Raw genomic sequence first — 21,133 nt, 5'->3', positions numbered from 1 at the left:
TCTGAATTTTACAATCAATGGAATTCACCATTCAGCCAGAACCAAGTTAATTTGCTGTTTTAAAGTAATGTTGCCAACACTATAAGGCCTTGTAGCTCAGTGGTTAGAGCACTGGTCTAGTAAACCAGGGGTCGTGAGTTCAATTCTCACCTGGGCCTTTCAGTGATTACTTACCTAAACCAATATAGTGCAGATAATTCATTGCTCTGCATTGTCATGCCTCCATTTAGGGTTTCACGGGGGTGATTTTTTTCCCCACGACCCTGATAGTTACTGTGAATTAAATCTGCTATTCAGCAAGAATCCGGTTAATTTGCTTTTTTAAAGTCATGTTACCTCGACCGAAAGGCTTCATAGCTCAGTGGTTAGAGTACTGGTCTCGTAAACCAGGGGTCGTGAGTTCAATTCTCACTGGGGCCTTTTAGGAAATCATTGACTCACCAAATAAACTTTGCATATTTTGTAGTACTGCATTGTCATGTCTGTATTTAGGGTCTCTGGGAGTTAATATTCGCCGTTACTACTCTGATAGTTACTGTCAAAGAACCTTAGTTTAGCCAGAACCAGATTCATTTCCTTTTTGTAAGTCATGTTACTATAAACTTAAGGCCTCGTAGCTCAGTTGTTAGCGCACTGGTCTTGTAAACCAGGGGTCGTGAGTCCAATTCTCACTGGGGCCTGTGAGGGAATCATAGACTCACCAAATAATCTTTGCATATTTTGTAGTACGTCATTGTCATGTCTGTATTTAGGGTCTCTGGGAGCCAATATTCCTCCTCACTACTCTGAATTTTACTGTCAATGGAATTCACCATTCAGCCAGAACCAGTTTAATTTTCTGTTTTAAAGTCATGGTGCCAATACCATAAGGCCATGGAGCTCAGTGATTAGAGCACTAGTCTAGTAAACCAGGGGTCGTGAGTTCAATTCTCACTGGGGCATTTCAGGGAATTTTTGACTCACCAAATAATCTTTGCATATTTTGTAGTACTGCATTGTCATGTCTGTATTTAGGGTCTCTGGGATTCAATATTCCTCCACACTACTCTAAATTTTACAATCAATGGAATTCACCATTCAGCCAGAACCAAGTTAATTTGCTGTTTTAAAGTCATGGTGCTAATACCATAAGGCCTTGTAGCTCAGTGGTTAGAGCACTAGTCTCGTAAACCAGGGGTCGTGAGTTCAATACTCATTGGGGCCTGTTAGGGAATCATTGACTCACCAAATATTCTTTGCATATTTTGTAGTACTGCATTGTCATGTCTGTATTTAGGGTCTCTGGGAGTTAATATTCCTCCTCACTACTCTGATAGTTACTGTTAAAGAACCTTAGTTTAGCCAGAACCAGATTCATTTGCTTTTTGTAAGTCATGTTGCTATAAACTTAAGGCCTCGTAGCTCAGTGGTTAGAGCACTGGTCTTGTAAACCAGGGGTCGTGAGTTCAATTCTCACTGGGGCCTTTTAGGGAATTTTTGACTCACCAAATAATCTTTGCACATTTTGTAGTACGTCATTGTCATGTCTGTATTTAGGGTCTCTGGGAGCCAATATTCCTCCTCACTCCTCTGAATTTTACAATAAATGGAATTCACCATTCAGCCAGAACCAAGTTAATTTGCTGTTTTAAAGTAATGTTGCCGATAACATAAGGCTTTGTAGCTCAGTGGTTAGAGCACTGGTCTAGTAAACCAGGGGTCGTGAGTTAAATTCTCACTGGGGCCTGTTAGGGTATCATTGACTCACCAAATAATCTTTGCATATTTTGTAGTACTGCATTGTCATGTCTGTATTTAGGGTCTCTGGGAGCCAATATTCCTCCTCACTGCTCTGAATTTTACAATCAATGGAATTCACCATTCAGCCAGAACCAAGTTAATTTGCTGTTTTAAAGTAATGTTGCCGATACCATAAGGCTTTGTAGCTCAGTGGTTAGATCACTGGTCTAGTAAACCAGGGGTCGTGAGTTGAATTCTAACTGGGGCCTGTTAGGGAATCATTGACTCACCAAATAATCTTTGCATATTTTGTAGTACTGCATTGTCATGTCTGTATTTAGGGTCGCTGGGAGCCGATATTCCTCCTCACTCCTTTGAATTTTACTGTCAATGGAATTCACCATTCAGCCAGAACCAAGTTAATTTGCTGTTTTAAAGTAATGTTGCCAACACTATAAGGCCTTGTAGCTCAGTGGTTAGAGCACTGGTCTAGAAACCAGGGGTCGTGAGTTCAATTCTCACCTGGGCCTTTCAGTGATTACTTACCTAAACCAATATAGTGCAGATAATTCATTGCTCTGAATTGTCATGCCTCCATTTAGGGTTTCACGGGGGTGATATTTTTCCCCACGACCCTGATAGTTACTGTGAATTAAATCTGCTATTCAGCAAGAATCCGGTTAATTTGCTTTTTTAAAGTCATGTTACCTCGACCGAAAGGCTTCATAGCTCAGTGGTTAGAGTACTGGTCTTGTAAACCAGGGGTCGCGAGTTCAATTCTCACTGGGGCCTGTGAGGGAATCATAGACTCACCAAATAATCTTTGCATATTTTGTAGTACGTCATTGTCATGTCTGTATTTAGGGTCTCTGGGAGCCAATATTCCTCCTCACTACTCTGAATTTTACTGTCAATGGAATTCACCATTCAGCCAGAACCAGTTTAATTTTCTGTTTTAAAGTCATGGTGCCAATACCATAAGGCCATGGAGCTCAGTGATTAGAGCACTAGTCTAGTAAACCAGGGGTCTTGAGTTCAATTCTCACTGGGGCATTTCATGGAATTTTTGACTCACCAAATAATCTTTGCATATTTTGTAGTACTGCATTGTCATGTCTGTATTTAGGGTCTCTGGGATTCAATATTCCTCCTCACTACTCTGAATTTTACAATCAATGGAATTCACCATTCAGCCAGAACCAAGTTAATTTGCTGTTTTAAAGTCATGGTGCCAATACCATAAGGCCTTATAGCTCAGTGGTTAGAGCACTAGTCTCGGAAACCAGGGGTCGTGAGTTCAATACTCACTGGGGCCTGTTAGGGAATCATTGACTCACCAAATATTCTTTGCATATTTTGTAGTACTGCATTGTCATGTCTGTATTTAGGGTCTCTGGGAGTTAATATTCCTCCTCACTACTCTGATAGTTACTGTCAAAGAACCTTAGTTTAGCCAGAAGCAGATTCATTTGCTTTTTGTAAGTCATGTTGCTATAAACTTAAGGCCTCGTAGCTCAGTGGTTAGAGCACTGGTCTTGTAAACCAGGGGTCGTGAGTTTAATTCTCACTGGGGCTTTTTAGGGAATTTTTGACTCACCAAATAATCTTTGCATATTTTGTAGTACGTCATTGTCATGTCTGTATTTAGGGTCTCTGGGAGCCAATATTCCTCCTCACTCCTCTGAATTTTACAATCAATGCAATTCACCATTCAGCCAGAACCAAGTTAATTTGCTGTTTTAAAGTAATGTTGCCGATAACATAAGGCTTTGTAGCTCAGTGGTTAGAGCACTGGTCTAGTAAACCAGGGGTCGTGAGTTAAATTCTCACTGGGGCCTGTTAGGGTATCATTGACTCACCAAATAATCTTTGCATATTTTGTAGTACGTCATTGTCATGTCTGTATTTAGGGTCTCTGGGAGCCAATATTCCTCCTCACTGCTCTGAATTTTACAATCAATGGAATTCACCATTCAGCAAGAACCAAGTTAATTTGCTGTTTTAAAGTAATGTTGCCGATACCATAAGGCTTTGTAGCTCAATGGTTAGATAACTGGTCTAGTAAACCAGGGGTAGTGAGTTCAATTCTAACTGGGGCCTGTTAGGGAATCATTGACTCATCAAATAATCTTTGCATATTTTGTAGTACTGCATTGTCATGTCTGTATTTAGGGTCGCTGGGAGCCAATATTCCTCCTCACCCCTTTGAATTTTACTGTCAATGGAATTCACCATTCAGCCAGAACCAAGTTAATTTGCTGTTTTAAAGTAATGTTGCCAATACCGTAAGGCTTTGTAGCTCAGTGGTTAGAGCACTGTTCTAGTAAACCAGGGGTCGTGAGTTCAATTCTCACTGGGGCCTGTTAGGGAATCATTGACTCACCAAATAATCTTTGCATATTTTGAAGTATTGCATTGTCATGTCTGTATTTAGGGTCTCTTGGAGCCAATATTCCTCCTCACTCCTTTGAATTTTACTGTCAATGGAATTCACCATTCAGCCATAACCAAGTTAATTTGCTGTTTTAAAGTAATGTTGCAAACACTATAAGGCCTTGTAGCTCAGTGGTTAGAGCACTGGTCTAGTAAACAAGGGGTTGTGAGTTCAATTCTCACCTGGGCCTTTCATTGATTACTTACCGAAACCAATATAGTGTAGATAATTCATTGCTCTGCATTGTCATGCCTGCATTTAGGGTTTCACGGGGGTGATATTTTTCCTCACGACCCTGATAGTTACTGTGAATTAAATCTGCTATTCAGCAAGAATCCGGTTAATTTGCTTTTTTAAAGTCATTTTAGCTACACCGAAAGGCTTCATAGCTCAGTGGTTAGAGTACTGGTCTCGTAAACCAGGGGTCGTGAGTTCAATTCTCACTGGGGCCTTTTAGGAAATCATTGACTCACCAAATAATCTTTGCATATTTTTTAGTACGTCATTGTCATGTCTGTATTTAGGGTCTCTGTGAGCCAATATTCCTCCTCACTACTCTGAATTTTACTGTCAACATGAATTCACCATTCAGCCAGAACCAGGTTAATTTTCTGTTTTAAAGTCATGGTTCCAATACCATAAGGCTTTGTAGCTCAGTGGTTAGAGCACTGGTCTAGTAAACCAGGGGTCGTGAGTTCAATTCTCACTGGGGCCTGTTAGGGAATCATTGACTCACCAAATAATCTTTGCATATTTTTTAGTACGTCATTGTCATGTCTGTATTTAGGGTCTCTGGGAGCCAATATTCCTCCTCACTACTCTGAATTTTACTGTCAATGGAATTCAACATTCAGACAGAACCAGGTTAAATTTCTGTTTTAAAGTCATGGTACCAATACCACAAGTCCTTGTAGCTCAGTGGTTAGAGCACTTGTCTATTAAACCAGGGGTAGTGAGATCAATTCTCACTGGGGCCTGTTAGGGAATTATTGACTCACCAAATAATCTTTGCATATTTTGTAGTACTGCATTGTCATATCTGTATTTAGGGTCTCTGGGAGCCAATATTCCTCCTCACTACTCTGAATTTTACAATCAATGGAATTCACCATTCAGCCAGAACCAAGTTAATTTGCTGTTTTAAAGTAATGTTGCCGATACCATAAGGCTTTGTAGCTCAGTGGTTAGCGCACAGGTCTAGTAAACCAGGGGTTGTGAGTTCAATTCTCACCTGGGCCTTTCAGTGATTACTTACCTAAACCAATATAGTGCAGATAATTCATTCCTCTGCATAGTCATGCCTGCATTTAGGGTTTCACGGGGGTGATATTTTTCTCCACGACCCTGATAGTTACTGTGAATTAAATCTGCTATTCAGCAAGAATCAGGTTAATTTGCTTTTTTAAAGTCATATTACCTCAACCGAAAGGCTTCATAGCTCAGTGGTTAGAGTACTGGTCTCGTAAACCAGGGGTCGTGAGTTCAATTCTCACTGTGGCCTTTTAGGAAATCATTGACTCACCAAATAAACTTTGCATATTTTGTAGTACTGCATTGTCATGTCTGTATTTAGGGTCTCTGGGAGTTAATATTCGCCCTTACTACTCTGATAGTTACTGTCAAAGAACCTTAGTTTAGCCAGAACCAGATTCATTTGCTTTTTGTAAGTCATGTTACTATAAACTTAAGGCCTCGTAGCTCAGTTGTTAGCGCACTGGTCTTGTAAACCAGGGGTCGTGAGTTAAATTCTCACTGGGGCCTGTGAGGGAATCATTGACTCACCAAATAATCTTTGCATATTTTGTAGTACTGCATTGTCATGTCTGTATTTAGGGTCTCTGGGAGTTAATATTCCTCCTCACTACTCTGATCGTTACTGTCAAAGAACCGTAGTTTAGCCAGAACCAGATTCATTTGCTTTTTGTAAGTCATGTTGCTATAAACTTTAGGCCTCGTATCTCAGTGGTTAGAGCACTGTTCTTGTAAACCAGGGGTCGTGAGTTCAAATCTCACTGGGGCCTTTTAGGGAATTTTTGACTCACCAAATAATCTTTGCATATTTTGTAGTACGTCATTGTCATGTCTGTATTTAGGGTCTCTGGGAGCCAATATTCCTCCTCACTACTCTGAATTTTACTGTCAATGGAATTCACCATTCAGCCAGAACCAGGTTAATTTTCTGTTTTAAAGTCATGGTGCCAATACCATAAAGCCTTGGAGCTCAGTGGTTAGAGCGCTAGTCTAGTAAACCAGGGGTAGTGAGTTCAATACTCACTTGGGCCTGTTAGGGAATCATTGACTCACCAAATATTCTTTGCATATTTTGTAGTACTGCATTGTCATGTCTGTATTTAGGGTCTCTGGGAGTTAATATTCCTCCTCACTACTCTGATCGTTACTGTCAAAGAACCGTAGTTTAGCCAGAACCAGATTCATTTGCTTTTTGTAAGTCATGTTGCTATAAACTTTAGGCCTCGTATCTCAGTGGTTAGAGCACTGTTCTTGTAAACCAGGGGTCGTGAGTTCAAATCTCACTGGGGCCTTTTAGGGAATTTTTGACTCACCAAATAATCTTTGCATATTTTGTAGTACGTCATTGTCATGTCTGTATTTAGGGTCTCTGGGAGCCAATATTCCTCCTCACTACTCTGAATTTTACTGTCAATGGAATTCACCATTCAGCCAGAACCAGGTTAATTTTCTGTTTTAAAGTCATGGTGCCAATACCATAAAGCCTTGGAGCTCAGTGGTTAGAGCGCTAGTCTAGTAAACCAGGGGTAGTGAGTTCAATACTCACTTGGGCCTGTTAGGGAATCATTGACTCACCAAATATTCTTTGCATATTTTGTAGTACTGCATTGTCATGTCTGTATTTAGGGTCTCTGGGAGATAATATTCCTCCTCACTACTCTGATCGTTACTGTCAAAGAACCGTAGTTTAGCCAGAACCAGATTCATTTGCTTTTTGTAAGTCATGTTGCTATAAACTTTAGGCCTCGTATCTCAGTGTTTAGAGCACTGTTCTTGTAAACCAGGGGTCGTGAGTTCAAATCTCACTGGGGCCTTTCAGGGAATTTTTGACTCACCAAATAATCTTTGCATATTTTGTAGTACGTCATTGTCATGTCTGTATTTAGGGTCTCTGGGAGCCAATATTCCTCCTCACTCCTCTGAATTTTACAATCAATGGAAGTCACCATTCAGCCAGAACCAAGTTAATTTGCTGTTTTAAAGTAATGTTGCCAATACCATAAGGCTTTGTAGCTCAGTGGTTAGAGCACTGGTCTAGTAAACCAGGGGTCGTGAGTTCAATTCTCACTGGGGCCTGTTAGGGAATCATTGACTCACCAAATAATCTTTGCATATTTTGTAGTACTGCATTGTCATGTCTGTATTTAGGGTCTCTGGGAGCCAATATTCCTCCTCACTACTCTGAATTTTACTGTCAATGGAATTCACCATTCAGCCAGAACCAGTTTAATTTTCTGTTTTAAAGTCATGGTGCCAATACCATAAGGCCATGGAGCTCAGTGATTAGAGCACTAGTCTAGTAAACCAGGGGTCGTGAGTTCAATTCTCACTGGGGCATTTCATGGAATTTTTGACTCACCAAATAATCTTTGCATATTTTGTAGTACTGCATTGTCATGTCTGTATTTAGGGTCTCTGGGAGCCAATATTCCTCCTCACTACTCTGAATTTTACAATCAATGGAATTCACCATTCAGCCAGAACCAAGTTAATTTGCTGTTTTAAAGTCATGGTGCCAATACCATAAGGCCTTATAGCTCAGTGGTTAGAGCACTAGTCTCGTAAACCAGGGGTCGTGAGTTCAATACTCACTGGGGCCTGTTAGGGAATCATTGACTCACCAAATATTCTTTGCATATTTTGTAGTACTGCATTGTCATGTCTGTATTTAGGGTCTCTGGGAGTTAATATTCCTCCTCACTACTCTGATAGTTACTGTCAAAGAACCTTAGTTTAGCCAGAAGCAGATTCATTTGCTTTTTGTAAGTCATGTTGCTATAAACTTAAGGCCTCGTAGCTCAGTGGTTAGAGCACTGGTCTTGTAAACCAGGGGTCGTGAGTTCAATTCTCACTGGGGCTTTTTAGGGAATTTTTGACTCACCAAATAATCTTTGCATATTTTGTAGTACGTCATTGTCATGTCTGTATTTAGGGTCTCTGGGAGCCAATATTCCTCCTCACTCCTCTGAATTTTACAATCAATGCAATTCACCATTCAGCCAGAACCAAGTTAATTTGCTGTTTTAAAGTAATGTTGCCGATAACATAAGGCTTTGTAGCTCAGTGGTTAGAGCACTGGTCTAGTAAACCAGGGGTCGTGAGTTAAATTCTCACTGGGGCCTGTTAGGGTATCATTGACTCACCAAATAATCTTTGCATATTTTGTAGTACGTCATTGTCATGTCTGTATTTAGGGTCTCTGGGAGCCAATATTCCTCCTCACTGCTCTGAATTTTACAATCAATGGAATTCACCATTCAGCAAGAACCAAGTTAATTTGCTGTTTTAAAGTAATGTTGCCGATACCATAAGGCTTTGTAGCTCAATGGTTAGATAACTGGTCTAGTAAACCAGGGGTCGTGAGTTCAATTCTAACTGGGGCCTGTTAGGGAATCATTGACTCTTCAAATAATCTTTGCATATTTTGTAGTACTGCATTGTCATGTCTGTATTTAGGGTCGCTGGGAGCCAATATTCCTCCTCACCCCTTTGAATTTTACTGTCAATGGAATTCCCCATTCAGCCAGAACCAAGTTAATTTGCTGTTTTAAAGTAATGTTGCCAATACCGTAAGGCTTTGTAGCTCAGTGGTTAGAGCTGGTCTAGTAAACCAGGGGTCGTGAGTTCAATTCTCACTGGGGCCTGTTAGGGAATCATTGACTCACCAAATAATCTTTGCATATTTTGAAGTATTGCATTGTCATGTCTGTATTTAGGGTCTCTTGGAGCCAATATTCCTCCTCACTCCTTTGAATTTTACTGTCAATGGAATTCACCATTCAGCCATAACCAAGTTAATTTGCTGTTTTAAAGTAATGTTGCGAACACTATAAGGCCTTGTAGCTCAGTGGTTAGAGCACTGGTCTAGTAAACAAGGGGTTGTGAGTTCAATTCTCACCTGGGTCTTTCATTGATTACTTACCGAAACCAATATAGTGTAGATAATTCATTGCTCTCCATTGTCATGCCTGCATTTAGGGTTTCACGGGGGTGATATTTTTCCTCACGACCCTGATAGTTACTGTGAATTAAATCTGCTATTCAGCAAGAATCAGGTTAATTTGCTTTTTTAAAGTCATATTACCTCAACCGAAAGGCTTCATAGCTCAGTGGTTAGAGTACTGGTCTCGTAAACCAGGGGTCGTGAGTTCAATTCTCACTGGGGCCTTTTAGGAAATCATTGACTCACCAAATAAACTTTGCATATTTTGTAGTACTGCATTGTCATGTCTGTATTTAGGGTCTCTGGGAGTTAATATTCGCCCTTACTACTCTGATAGTTACTGTCAAAGAACCTTAGTTTAGCCAGAACCAGATTCATTTGCTTTTTGTAAGTCATGTTACTATAAACTTAAGGCCTCGTAGCTCAGTTGTTAGCGCACTGGTCTTGTAAACCAGGGGTCGTGAGTTAAATTCTCACTGGGGCCTGTGAGGGAATCATTGACTCACCAAATAATCTTTGCATATTTTGTAGTACTGCATTGTCATGTCTGTATTTAGGGTCTCTGGGAGTTAATATTCCTCCTCACTACTCTGATCGTTACTGTCAAAGAACCGTAGTTTAGCCAGAACCAGATTCATTTGCTTTTTGTAAGTCATGTTGCTATAAACTTTAGGCCTCGTATCTCAGTGGTTAGAGCACTGTTCTTGTAAACCAGGGGTCGTGAGTTCAAATCTCACTGGGGCCTTTTAGGGAATTTTTGACTCACCAAATAATCTTTGCATATTTTGTAGTACGTCATTGTCATGTCTGTATTTAGGGTCTCTGGGAGCCAATATTCCTCCTCACTACTCTGAATTTTACTGTCAATGGAATTCACCATTCAGCCAGAACCAGGTTAATTTTCTGTTTTAAAGTCATGGTGCCAATACCATAAAGCCTTGGAGCTCAGTGGTTAGAGCGCTAGTCTAGTAAACCAGGGGTAGTGAGTTCAATACTCACTTGGGCCTGTTAGGGAATCATTGACTCACCAAATATTCTTTGCATATTTTGTAGTACTGCATTGTCATGTCTGTATTTAGGGTCTCTGGGAGATAATATTCCTCCTCACTACTCTGATCGTTACTGTCAAATAACCGTAGTTTAGCCAGAACCAGATTCATTTGCTTTTTGTAAGTCATGTTGCTATAAACTTTAGGCCTCGTATCTCAGTGTTTAGAGCACTGTTCTTGTAAACCAGGGGTCGTGAGTTCAAATCTCACTGGGGCCTTTCAGGGAATTTTTGACTCACCAAATAATCTTTGCATATTTTGTAGTACGTCATTGTCATGTCTGTATTTAGGGTCTCTGGGAGCCAATATTCCTCCTCACTCCTCTGAATTTTACAATCAATGCAATTCACCATTCAGCCAGAACCAAGTTAATTTGCTGTTTTAAAGTAATGTTGCCGATAACATAAGGCTTTGTAGCTCAGTGGTTAGAGCACTGGTCTAGTAAACCAGGGGTCGTGAGTTAAATTCTCACTGGGGCCTGTTAGGGTATCATTGACTCACCAAATAATCTTTGCATATTTTGTAGTACGTCATTGTCATGTCTGTATTTAGGGTCTCTGGGAGCCAATATTCCTCCTCACTGCTCTGAATTTTACAATCAATGGAATTCACCATTCAGCAAGAACCAAGTTAATTTGCTGTTTTAAAGTAATGTTGCCGATACCATAAGGCTTTGTAGCTCAATGGTTAGATAACTGGTCTAGTAAACCAGGGGTAGTGAGTTCAATTCTAACTGGGGCCTGTTAGGGAATCATTGACTCATCAAATAATCTTTGCATATTTTGTAGTACTGCATTGTCATGTCTGTATTTAGGGTCGCTGGGAGCCAATATTCCTCCTCACCCCTTTGAATTTTACTGTCAATGGAATTCACCATTCAGCCAGAACCAAGTTAATTTGCTGTTTTAAAGTAATGTTGCCAATACCGTAAGGCTTTGTAGCTCAGTGGTTAGAGCACTGTTCTAGTAAACCAGGGGTCGTGAGTTCAATTCTCACTGGGGCCTGTTAGGGAATCATTGACTCACCAAATAATCTTTGCATATTTTGAAGTATTGCATTGTCATGTCTGTATTTAGGGTCTCTTGGAGCCAATATTCCTCCTCACTCCTTTGAATTTTACTGTCAATGGAATTCACCATTCAGCCATAACCAAGTTAATTTGCTGTTTTAAAGTAATGTTGCAAACACTATAATGCCTTGTAGCTCAGTGGTTAGAGCACTGGTCTAGTAAACAAGGGGTTGTGAGTTCAATTCTCACCTGGGCCTTTCATTGATTACTTACCGAAACCAATATAGTGTAGATAATTCATTGCTCTGCATTGTCATGCCTGCATTTAGGGTTTCACGGGGGTGATATTTTTCCTCACGACCCTGATAGTTACTGTGAATTAAATCTGCTATTCAGCAAGAATCCGGTTAATTTGCTTTTTTAAAGTCATTTTAGCTACACCGAAAGGCTTCATAGCTCAGTGGTTAGAGTACTGGTCTCGTAAACCAGGGGTCGTGAGTTCAATTCTCACTGGGGCCTTTTAGGAAATCATTGACTCACCAAATAATCTTTGCATATTTTTTAGTACGTCATTGTCATGTCTGTATTTAGGGTCTCTGTGAGCCAATATTCCTCCTCACTACTCTGAATTTTACTGTCAACATGAATTCACCATTCAGCCAGAACCAGGTTAATTTTCTGTTTTAAAGTCATGGTTCCAATACCATAAGGCTTTGTAGCTCAGTGGTTAGAGCACTGGTCTAGTAAACCAGGGGTCGTGAGTTCAATTCTCACTGGGGCCTGTTAGGGAATCATTGACTCACCAAATAATCTTTGCATATTTTTTAGTACGTCATTGTCATGTCTGTATTTAGGGTCTCTGGGAGCCAATATTCCTCCTCACTACTCTGAATTTTACTGTCAATGGAATTCAACATTCAGACAGAACCAGGTTAAATTTCTGTTTTAAAGTCATGGTACCAATACCACAAGTCCTTGTAGCTCAGTGGTTAGAGCACTTGTCTATTAAACCAGGGGTAGTGAGATCAATTCTCACTGGGGCCTGTTAGGGAATTATTGACTCACCAAATAATCTTTGCATATTTTGTAGTACTGCATTGTCATATCTGTATTTAGGGTCTCTGGGAGCCAATATTCCTCCTCACTACTCTGAATTTTACAATCAATGGAATTCACCATTCAGCCAGAACCAAGTTAATTTGCTGTTTTAAAGTAATGTTGCCGATACCATAAGGCTTTGTAGCTCAGTGGTTAGCGCACAGGTCTAGTAAACCAGGGGTTGTGAGTTCAATTCTCACCTGGGCCTTTCAGTGATTACTTACCTAAACCAATATAGTGCAGATAATTCATTCCTCTGCATAGTCATGCCTGCATTTAGGGTTTCACGGGGGTGATATTTTTCTCCACGACCCTGATAGTTACTGTGAATTAAATCTGCTATTCAGCAAGAATCAGGTTAATTTGCTTTTTTAAAGTCATATTACCTCAACCGAAAGGCTTCATAGCTCAGTGGTTAGAGTACTGGTCTCGTAAACCAGGGGTCGTGAGTTCAATTCTCACTGTGGCCTTTTAGGAAATCATTGACTCACCAAATAAACTTTGCATATTTTGTAGTACTGCATTGTCATGTCTGTATTTAGGGTCTCTGGGAGTTAATATTCGCCCTTACTACTCTGATAGTTACTGTCAAAGAACCTTAGTTTAGCCAGAACCAGATTCATTTGCTTTTTGTAAGTCATGTTACTATAAACTTAAGGCCTCGTAGCTCAGTTGTTAGCGCACTGGTCTTGTAAACCAGGGGTCGTGAGTTAAATTCTCACTGGGGCCTGTGAGGGAATCATTGACTCACCAAATAATCTTTGCATATTTTGTAGTACTGCATTGTCATGTCTGTATTTAGGGTCTCTGGGAGTTAATATTCCTCCTCACTACTCTGATCGTTACTGTCAAAGAACCGTAGTTTAGCCAGAACCAGATTCATTTGCTTTTTGTAAGTCATGTTGCTATAAACTTTAGGCCTCGTATCTCAGTGGTTAGAGCACTGTTCTTGTAAACCAGGGGTCGTGAGTTCAAATCTCACTGGGGCCTTTTAGGGAATTTTTGACTCACCAAATAATCTTTGCATATTTTGTAGTACGTCATTGTCATGTCTGTATTTAGGGTCTCTGGGAGCCAATATTCCTCCTCACTACTCTGAATTTTACTGTCAATGGAATTCACCATTCAGCCAGAACCAGGTTAATTTTCTGTTTTAAAGTCATGGTGCCAATACCATAAAGCCTTGGAGCTCAGTGGTTAGAGCGCTAGTCTAGTAAACCAGGGGTAGTGAGTTCAATACTCACTTGGGCCTGTTAGGGAATCATTGACTCACCAAATATTCTTTGCATATTTTGTAGTACTGCATTGTCATGTCTGTATTTAGGGTCTCTGGGAGTTAATATTCCTCCTCACTACTCTGATCGTTACTGTCAAAGAACCGTAGTTTAGCCAGAACCAGATTCATTTGCTTTTTGTAAGTCATGTTGCTATAAACTTTAGGCCTCGTATCTCAGTGGTTAGAGCACTGTTCTTGTAAACCAGGGGTCGTGAGTTCAAATCTCACTGGGGCCTTTTAGGGAATTTTTGACTCACCAAATAATCTTTGCATATTTTGTAGTACGTCATTGTCATGTCTGTATTTAGGGTCTCTGGGAGCCAATATTCCTCCTCACTACTCTGAATTTTACTGTCAATGGAATTCACCATTCAGCCAGAACCAGGTTAATTTTCTGTTTTAAAGTCATGGTGCCAATACCATAAAGCCTTGGAGCTCAGTGGTTAGAGCGCTAGTCTAGTAAACCAGGGGTAGTGAGTTCAATACTCACTTGGGCCTGTTAGGGAATCATTGACTCACCAAATATTCTTTGCATATTTTGTAGTACTGCATTGTCATGTCTGTATTTAGGGTCTCTGGGAGATAATATTCCTCCTCACTACTCTGATCGTTACTGTCAAAGAACCGTAGTTTAGCCAGAACCAGATTCATTTGCTTTTTGTAAGTCATGTTGCTATAAACTTTAGGCCTCGTATCTCAGTGTTTAGAGCACTGTTCTTGTAAACCAGGGGTCGTGAGTTCAAATCTCACTGGGGCCTTTCAGGGAATTTTTGACTCACCAAATAATCTTTGCATATTTTGTAGTACGTCATTGTCATGTCTGTATTTAGGGTCTCTGGGAGCCAATATTCCTCCTCACTCCTCTGAATTTTACAATCAATGGAAGTCACCATTCAGCCAGAACCAAGTTAATTTGCTGTTTTAAAGTAATGTTGCCAATACCATAAGGCTTTGTAGCTCAGTGGTTAGAGCACTGGTCTAGTAAACCAGGGGTCGTGAGTTCAATTCTCACTGGGGCCTGTTAGGGAATCATTGACTCACCAAATAATCTTTGCATATTTTGTAGTACTGCATTGTCATGTCTGTATTTAGGGTCTCTGGGAGCCAATATTCCTCCTCACTACTCTGAATTTTACTGTCAATGGAATTCACCATTCAGCCAGAACCAGTTTAATTTTCTGTTTTAAAGTCATGGTGCCAATACCATAAGGCCATGGAGCTCAGTGATTAGAGCACTAGTCTAGTAAACCAGGGGTCGTGAGTTCAATTCTCACTGGGGCATTTCATGGAATTTTTGACTCACCAAATAATCTTTGCATATTTTGTAGTACTGCATTGTCATGTCTGTATTTAGGGTCTCTGGGAGCCAATATTCCTCCTCACTACTCTGAATTTTACAATCAATGGAATTCACCATTCAGCCAGAACCAAGTTAATTTGCTGTTTTAAAGTCATGGTGCCAATACCATAAGGCCTTATAGCTCAGTGGTTAGAGCACTAGTCTCGTAAACCAGGGGTCGTGAGTTCAATACTCACTGGGGCCTGTTAGGGAATCATTGACTCACCAAATATTCTTTGCATATTTTGTAGTACTGCATTGTCATGTCTGTATTTAGGGTCTCTGGGAGTTAATATTCCTCCTCACTACTCTGATAGTTACTGTCAAAGAACCTTAGTTTAGCCAGAAGCAGATTCATTTGCTTTTTGTAAGTCATGTTGCTATAAACTTAAGGCCTCGTAGCTCAGTGGTTAGAGCACTGGTCTTGTAAACCAGGGGTCGTGAGTTCAATTCTCACTGGGGCTTTTTAGGGAATTTTTGACTCACCAAATAATCTTTGCATATTTTGTAGTACGTCATTGTCATGTCTGTATTTAGGGTCTCTGGGAGCCAATATTCCTCCTCACTCCTCTGAATTTTACAATCAATGCAATTCACCATTCAGCCAGAACCAAGTTAATTTGCTGTTTTAAAGTAATGTTGCCGATAACATAAGGCTTTGTAGCTCAGTGGTTAGAGCACTGGTCTAGTAAACCAGGGGTCGTGAGTTAAATTCTCACTGGGGCCTGTTAGGGTATCATTGACTCACCAAATAATCTTTGCATATTTTGTAGTACGTCATTGTCATGTCTGTATTTAGGGTCTCTGGGAGCCAATATTCCTCCTCACTGCTCTGAATTTTACAATCAATGGAATTCACCATTCAGCAAGAACCAAGTTAATTTGCTGTTTTAAAGTAATGTTGCCGATACCATAAGGCTTTGTAGCTCAATGGTTAGATAACTGGTCTAGTAAACCAGGGGTCGTGAGTTCAATTCTAACTGGGGCCTGTTAGGGAATCATTGACTCTTCAAATAATCTTTGCATATTTTGTAGTACTGCATTGTCATGTCTGTATTTAGGGTCGCTGGGAGCCAATATTCCTCCTCACCCCTTTGAATTTTACTGTCAATGGAATTCCCCATTCAGCCAGAACCAAGTTAATTTGCTGTTTTAAAGTAATGTTGCCAATACCGTAAGGCTTTGTAGCTCAGTGGTTAGAGCTGGTCTAGTAAACCAGGGGTCGTGAGTTCAATTCTCACTGGGGCCTGTTAGGGAATCATTGACTCACCAAATAATCTTTGCATATTTTGAAGTATTGCATTGTCATGTCTGTATTTAGGGTCTCTTGGAGCCAATATTCCTCCTCACTCCTTTGAATTTTACTGTCAATGGAATTCACCATTCAGCCATAACCAAGTTAATTTGCTGTTTTAAAGTAATGTTGCGAACACTATAAGGCCTTGTAGCTCAGTGGTTAGAGCACTGGTCTAGTAAACAAGGGGTTGTGAGTTCAATTCTCACCTGGGTCTTTCATTGATTACTTACCGAAACCAATATAGTGTAGATAATTCATTGCTCTCCATTGTCATGCCTGCATTTAGGGTTTCACGGGGGTGATATTTTTCCTCACGACCCTGATAGTTACTGTGAATTAAATCTGCTATTCAGCAAGAATCAGGTTAATTTGCTTTTTTAAAGTCATATTACCTCAACCGAAAGGCTTCATAGCTCAGTGGTTAGAGTACTGGTCTCGTAAACCAGGGGTCGTGAGTTCAATACTCACTGGGGCCTGTTAGGGAATCATTGACTCACCAAATATTCTTTGCACATTTTGTAGTACTGCATTGTCATGTCTGTATTTAGGGTCTCTGGGAGTTAATATTCGCCCTTACTACTCTGATAGTTACTGTCAAAGAACCTTAGTTTAGCCAGAACCAGATTCATTTGCTTTTTGTAAGTCATGTTACTATAAACTTAAGGCCTCGTAGCTCAGTTGTTAGCGCACTGGTCTTGTAAACCAGGGGTCGTGAGTTAAATTCTCACTGGGGCCTGTGAGGGAATCATTGACTCACCAAATAATCTTTGCATATTTTGTAGTACTGCATTGTCATGTCTGTATTTAGGGTCTCTGGGAGTTAATATTCCTCCTCACTACTCTGATCGTTACTGTCAAAGAACCGTAGTTTAGCCAGAACCAGATTCATTTGCTTTTTGTAAGTCATGTTGCTATAAACTTTAGGCCTCGTATCTCAGTGGTTAGAGCACTGTTCTTGTAAACCAGGGGTCGTGAGTTCAAATCTCACTGGGGCCTTTTAGGGAATTTTTGACTCACCAAATAATCTTTGCATATTTTGTAGTACGTCATTGTCATGTCTGTATTTAGGGTCTCTGGGAGCCAATATTCCTCCTCACTACTCTGAATTTTACTGTCAATGGAATTCACCATTCAGCCAGAACCAGGTTAATTTTCTGTTTTAAAGTCATGGTGCCAATACCATAAAGCCTTGGAGCTCAGTGGTTAGAGCGCTAGTCTAGTAAACCAGGGGTAGTGAGTTCAATACTCACTTGGGCCTGTTAGGGAATCATTGACTCACCAAATATTCTTTGCATATTTTGTAGTACTGCATTGTCATGTCTGTATTTAGGGTCTCTGGGAGATAATATTCCTCCTCACTACTCTGATCGTTACTGTCAAATAACCGTAGTTTAGCCAGAACCAGATTCATTTGCTTTTTGTAAGTCATGTTGCTATAAACTTTAGGCCTCGTATCTCAGTGTTTAGAGCACTGTTCTTGTAAACCAGGGGTCGTGAGTTCAAATCTCACTGGGGCCTTTCAGGGAATTTTTGACTCACCAAATAATCTTTGCATATTTTGTAGTACGTCATTGTCATGTCTGTATTTAGGGTCTCTGGGAGCCAATATTCCTCCTCACTCCTCTGAATTTTACAATCAATGGAAGTCACCATTCAGCCAGAACCAAGTTAATTTGCTGTTTTAAAGTAATGTTGCCAATACCATAAGGCTTTGTAGCTCAGTGGTTAGAGCACTGGTCTAGTAAACCAGGGGTCGTGAGTTCAATTCTCACTGGGGCCTGTTAGGGAATCATTGACTCACCAAATAATCTTTGCATATTTTGTAGTACTGCATTGTCATGTCTGTATTTAGGGTCTCTGGGAGCCAATATTCCTCCTCACTCCTTTGAATTTTACTGTCAATGGAATTCACCATTCAGCCAGAACCAAGTTAATTTGCTGTTTTAAAGTAATGTTGCGAAAACTATATGGCCTTGTAGCTCAGTGGTTAGAGCACTGGTCTAGTAAACCAGGGGTCGTGAGTTCAATTCTCACCTGGGCCTTTCAGTGATTACTTACCGAAACCAATATAGTGCAGGTAATTCATTGCTCTGCATTGTCATGCCTGCATTTAGGGTTTCACGGGGGTGATATTTTTCCTCACAACCCTGATAGTTACTGTGAATTAAATCTGCTATTCAGCAAGAATCCGGTTAATTTGCTTTTTTAAAGTCATGTTACCTACACCGAAAGGCTTCATAGCTCAGTGGTTAGAGTACTGGTCTCGTAAACCAGGGGTCGTGAGTTCAATTCTCACTGGGGCCTTTTAGGAAATCATTGACTCACCAAATAAACTTTGCATATTTTGTAGTACTGCATTGTCATGTCTGCATTTAGGGTCTCTGGGAGTTAATATTCGCCCTTACTACTCTGATAGTTACTGTCAAAGAACCTTAGTTTAGCCAGAACCAGATTCATTTGCTTTTTGTAAGTCATGTTACTATAAACTTAAGTCCTTGTAGCTCAGTGGATAGAGCACTGGTCTTGTAAACCAGGGGTCGTGAGTTCAAGTCTCACTGGGGCCTTTTAGGGAATTTTTGACTCACCAAATAATCTTTGCATATTTTGTAGTACGTCATTGTCATGTCTGTATTTAGGGTTTCTGGGAGCCAATATTCCTCCTCACTCCTCTGAATTTTACAATCAATGGAAGTCACCATTCAGCCAGAACCAAGTTAATTTGCTGTTTTAAAGTAATGTTGCCATCACTATAAGGCCTTGTAGCTCAGTGGTTAGAGCACTGGTCTAGTAAACCAGGGGTCGTGAATTCAATTCTCACCTGGGCCTTTCAGTGATTACTTACCTAAACCAATATAGTGCAGATAATTCATTGCTCTGCTTTGTCATGCCTCCATTTAGGGTTTCACAAGGGTGATTTTTTTCCCCACGACCCTGATAGTTACTGTGAATTAAATCTGCTATTCAGCAAGAATCCGGTTAATTTGCTTTTTTAAAGTCATGTTACCTACACTGAAAGCCTTCATAGCTCAGTGGTTAGAGTACTGGTCTTGTAAACCAGAGGTCGTGAGTTCAATTTTCACTGGGAACTTTTAGGAAATCATTGACTCACCAAATAAACTTTGCATATTTTGTAGTACTGCATTGTCATGTCTGTAATTAGGGTCTCTGGGAGCCAATATTCCTCCTCACTACTCTGAATTTTACAATCAATGGAATATACCATTCAGCCAGAACCAAGTTAATTTCCTGTTTTAAAGTAATGTTGCCGATACCATAAGGCTTTGTAGCTCAGTGGTTAGATCACTGGTCTAGTAAACCATGGGTCGTGAGTTCAATTCTAACTGGGGCCTGTTAGGGAATCATTGACTCACCAAATAATCTTTGCATTTTTTGTAGTACGTCATTGTCATGTCTGTATTTAGGGTGTCTGGGAGCCAATATTCCTCCTCACGACTCTGAATTTTACTGTCAATGGAATTCACCATTCAGCCAGAACCAAGTTAATTTGCTGTTTTAAAGTAATGCTGCCAACACTATAAGGCCTTGTAGCTCAGTGGTTAGAGCACTGGTCTAGTAAACCAGGGGTCGTGAATTCAATTCTCACCTGGGCCTTTCAGTGATTACTTACCTAAACCAATGTAGTGCAGATAATTCATTGCTCTGCATTGTCATGCCTCCATTTAGGGTTTCACGGGGTTGATATTTTTCCCCACGACCCTGATAGTTACTGTGAATTAAATCTGCTATTCAGCAAGAATCCGGTTAATTTGCTTTTTTAAAGTCATGTTACCTCGACCGAAAGGCTTCATAGCTCAGTGGTTAGAGTACTGGTCTCGTAAACCAGGGGTCGTGAGTTCAATTCTCATTTGGGCCTTTTAGGAAATCATTGACTCACCAAATAAACTTTGCATATTTTGTAGTACTGCATTGTCATGTCTGTATTTAGGGTCTCTGGGAGTTAATATTCGCCCTTACTACTCTGATAGTTACTGTCAAAGAACCTTAGTTTAGCCAGAACCAGATTCATTTGCTTTTTGTAAGTCATGTTGCTATAAACTTAAGGCCTTGTAGCTCAGTTGTTAGCGCACTGGTCTTGTAAACCAGGGGTCGTGAGTTCAAGTCTCACAGGGGCCTTTTAGGGAATTTTTGACTCACCAAATAATCTTTGCATATTTTGTAGTACGTCATTGTCATGTCTGTATTTAGGGTCTCTGGGAGCCAATATTCCTCCTCACTCCTCTGAATTTTACAATCAATGGAAGTCACCATTCAGCCAGAACCAAGTTAATTTGCTGTTTTAAAGTAATGTTGCCAATACCATAAGGCTTTGTAGCTCAGTGGTTAGAGCACTGGTCTAGTAAACCAGGGGTTGTGAGTTCAATTCTCACTGGGGCCTGTTAGGGAATCATTGACTCACCAAATAATCTTTGCATATTTTGTAGTACTGCATTGTCATGTCTGTATTTAGGGTCGCTGGGAGTTAATATTCCTCCTCACTACTCTGATAGTTACTGTTAAAGAACCTTAGTTTAGCCAGAACCAGATTCATTTGCTTTTTGTAAGTCATGTTGCTATAAACTTAAGGCCTCGTAGCTCAGTGGTTAGAGCACTGGTCTTGTAAACCAGGGGTCGTGAGTTCAATTCTCACTGGGGCCTTTTAGGGAAATTTTTGACTCACCAAATAATCTTTGCATATTTTGTAGTACGTCATTGTCATG

General features: G+C 40.3%; 1 protein-coding gene and 32 non-coding genes across 33 annotated transcripts in view; 32 read left to right on the top strand and 1 right to left on the bottom strand.

The window, feature by feature from the left end:
- Positions 1–21,133, bottom strand: part of LOC147165207 (ephrin type-B receptor 1-like) — a 298,813-nt gene that overhangs the window by 174,947 nt on the left and 102,733 nt on the right. The gene's annotated exons all lie outside the window — the stretch shown is intronic.
- trnat-agu (transfer RNA threonine (anticodon AGU)) lies at positions 86–158 on the top strand. The gene has a single exon. It is a non-coding gene; the product is annotated as a tRNA-Thr (tRNA).
- Positions 348–420, top strand: trnat-cgu (transfer RNA threonine (anticodon CGU)). Its single transcript has one exon. It is a non-coding gene; the product is annotated as a tRNA-Thr (tRNA).
- On the top strand, positions 1,132–1,204 carry trnat-cgu (transfer RNA threonine (anticodon CGU)). The gene has a single exon. It is a non-coding gene; the product is annotated as a tRNA-Thr (tRNA).
- trnat-ugu (transfer RNA threonine (anticodon UGU)) lies at positions 1,392–1,464 on the top strand. Its single transcript has one exon. It is a non-coding gene; the product is annotated as a tRNA-Thr (tRNA).
- trnat-ugu (transfer RNA threonine (anticodon UGU)) lies at positions 2,439–2,511 on the top strand. The gene has a single exon. It is a non-coding gene; the product is annotated as a tRNA-Thr (tRNA).
- trnap-cgg (transfer RNA proline (anticodon CGG)) lies at positions 2,963–3,035 on the top strand. Its single transcript has one exon. It is a non-coding gene; the product is annotated as a tRNA-Pro (tRNA).
- trnat-ugu (transfer RNA threonine (anticodon UGU)) lies at positions 3,223–3,295 on the top strand. The gene has a single exon. It is a non-coding gene; the product is annotated as a tRNA-Thr (tRNA).
- trnat-cgu (transfer RNA threonine (anticodon CGU)) lies at positions 4,533–4,605 on the top strand. Its single transcript has one exon. It is a non-coding gene; the product is annotated as a tRNA-Thr (tRNA).
- Positions 4,796–4,868, top strand: trnat-agu (transfer RNA threonine (anticodon AGU)). The gene has a single exon. It is a non-coding gene; the product is annotated as a tRNA-Thr (tRNA).
- Positions 5,582–5,654, top strand: trnat-cgu (transfer RNA threonine (anticodon CGU)). Its single transcript has one exon. It is a non-coding gene; the product is annotated as a tRNA-Thr (tRNA).
- trnat-agu (transfer RNA threonine (anticodon AGU)) lies at positions 7,408–7,480 on the top strand. Its single transcript has one exon. It is a non-coding gene; the product is annotated as a tRNA-Thr (tRNA).
- Positions 7,932–8,004, top strand: trnat-cgu (transfer RNA threonine (anticodon CGU)). The gene has a single exon. It is a non-coding gene; the product is annotated as a tRNA-Thr (tRNA).
- On the top strand, positions 8,192–8,264 carry trnat-ugu (transfer RNA threonine (anticodon UGU)). Its single transcript has one exon. It is a non-coding gene; the product is annotated as a tRNA-Thr (tRNA).
- Positions 9,500–9,572, top strand: trnat-cgu (transfer RNA threonine (anticodon CGU)). The gene has a single exon. It is a non-coding gene; the product is annotated as a tRNA-Thr (tRNA).
- trnat-cgu (transfer RNA threonine (anticodon CGU)) lies at positions 11,852–11,924 on the top strand. Its single transcript has one exon. It is a non-coding gene; the product is annotated as a tRNA-Thr (tRNA).
- Positions 12,115–12,187, top strand: trnat-agu (transfer RNA threonine (anticodon AGU)). Its single transcript has one exon. It is a non-coding gene; the product is annotated as a tRNA-Thr (tRNA).
- Positions 12,901–12,973, top strand: trnat-cgu (transfer RNA threonine (anticodon CGU)). The gene has a single exon. It is a non-coding gene; the product is annotated as a tRNA-Thr (tRNA).
- Positions 14,727–14,799, top strand: trnat-agu (transfer RNA threonine (anticodon AGU)). The gene has a single exon. It is a non-coding gene; the product is annotated as a tRNA-Thr (tRNA).
- On the top strand, positions 15,251–15,323 carry trnat-cgu (transfer RNA threonine (anticodon CGU)). The gene has a single exon. It is a non-coding gene; the product is annotated as a tRNA-Thr (tRNA).
- trnat-ugu (transfer RNA threonine (anticodon UGU)) lies at positions 15,511–15,583 on the top strand. Its single transcript has one exon. It is a non-coding gene; the product is annotated as a tRNA-Thr (tRNA).
- Positions 15,773–15,845, top strand: trnat-agu (transfer RNA threonine (anticodon AGU)). Its single transcript has one exon. It is a non-coding gene; the product is annotated as a tRNA-Thr (tRNA).
- On the top strand, positions 16,819–16,891 carry trnat-cgu (transfer RNA threonine (anticodon CGU)). The gene has a single exon. It is a non-coding gene; the product is annotated as a tRNA-Thr (tRNA).
- trnat-agu (transfer RNA threonine (anticodon AGU)) lies at positions 18,123–18,195 on the top strand. The gene has a single exon. It is a non-coding gene; the product is annotated as a tRNA-Thr (tRNA).
- On the top strand, positions 18,385–18,457 carry trnat-agu (transfer RNA threonine (anticodon AGU)). The gene has a single exon. It is a non-coding gene; the product is annotated as a tRNA-Thr (tRNA).
- trnat-cgu (transfer RNA threonine (anticodon CGU)) lies at positions 18,647–18,719 on the top strand. Its single transcript has one exon. It is a non-coding gene; the product is annotated as a tRNA-Thr (tRNA).
- Positions 18,907–18,979, top strand: trnat-ugu (transfer RNA threonine (anticodon UGU)). The gene has a single exon. It is a non-coding gene; the product is annotated as a tRNA-Thr (tRNA).
- trnat-agu (transfer RNA threonine (anticodon AGU)) lies at positions 19,169–19,241 on the top strand. Its single transcript has one exon. It is a non-coding gene; the product is annotated as a tRNA-Thr (tRNA).
- trnat-ugu (transfer RNA threonine (anticodon UGU)) lies at positions 19,431–19,503 on the top strand. The gene has a single exon. It is a non-coding gene; the product is annotated as a tRNA-Thr (tRNA).
- trnat-agu (transfer RNA threonine (anticodon AGU)) lies at positions 19,955–20,027 on the top strand. Its single transcript has one exon. It is a non-coding gene; the product is annotated as a tRNA-Thr (tRNA).
- Positions 20,217–20,289, top strand: trnat-cgu (transfer RNA threonine (anticodon CGU)). Its single transcript has one exon. It is a non-coding gene; the product is annotated as a tRNA-Thr (tRNA).
- Positions 20,739–20,811, top strand: trnat-agu (transfer RNA threonine (anticodon AGU)). The gene has a single exon. It is a non-coding gene; the product is annotated as a tRNA-Thr (tRNA).
- On the top strand, positions 20,999–21,071 carry trnat-ugu (transfer RNA threonine (anticodon UGU)). The gene has a single exon. It is a non-coding gene; the product is annotated as a tRNA-Thr (tRNA).

The sequence above is a fragment of the Leptonotus elevatus genome, chromosome 11 (assembly GCF_054856555.1).
Source record: "Leptonotus elevatus isolate MCC_2025b chromosome 11, RoL_Lele_1.0, whole genome shotgun sequence".
In the NCBI taxonomy this organism is placed as follows: domain Eukaryota; kingdom Metazoa; phylum Chordata; class Actinopteri; order Syngnathiformes; family Syngnathidae; genus Leptonotus; species Leptonotus elevatus.
Note: the sequence above shows the minus strand (reverse complement) of the source record. Positions and strands in the feature narration are given on the sequence as shown.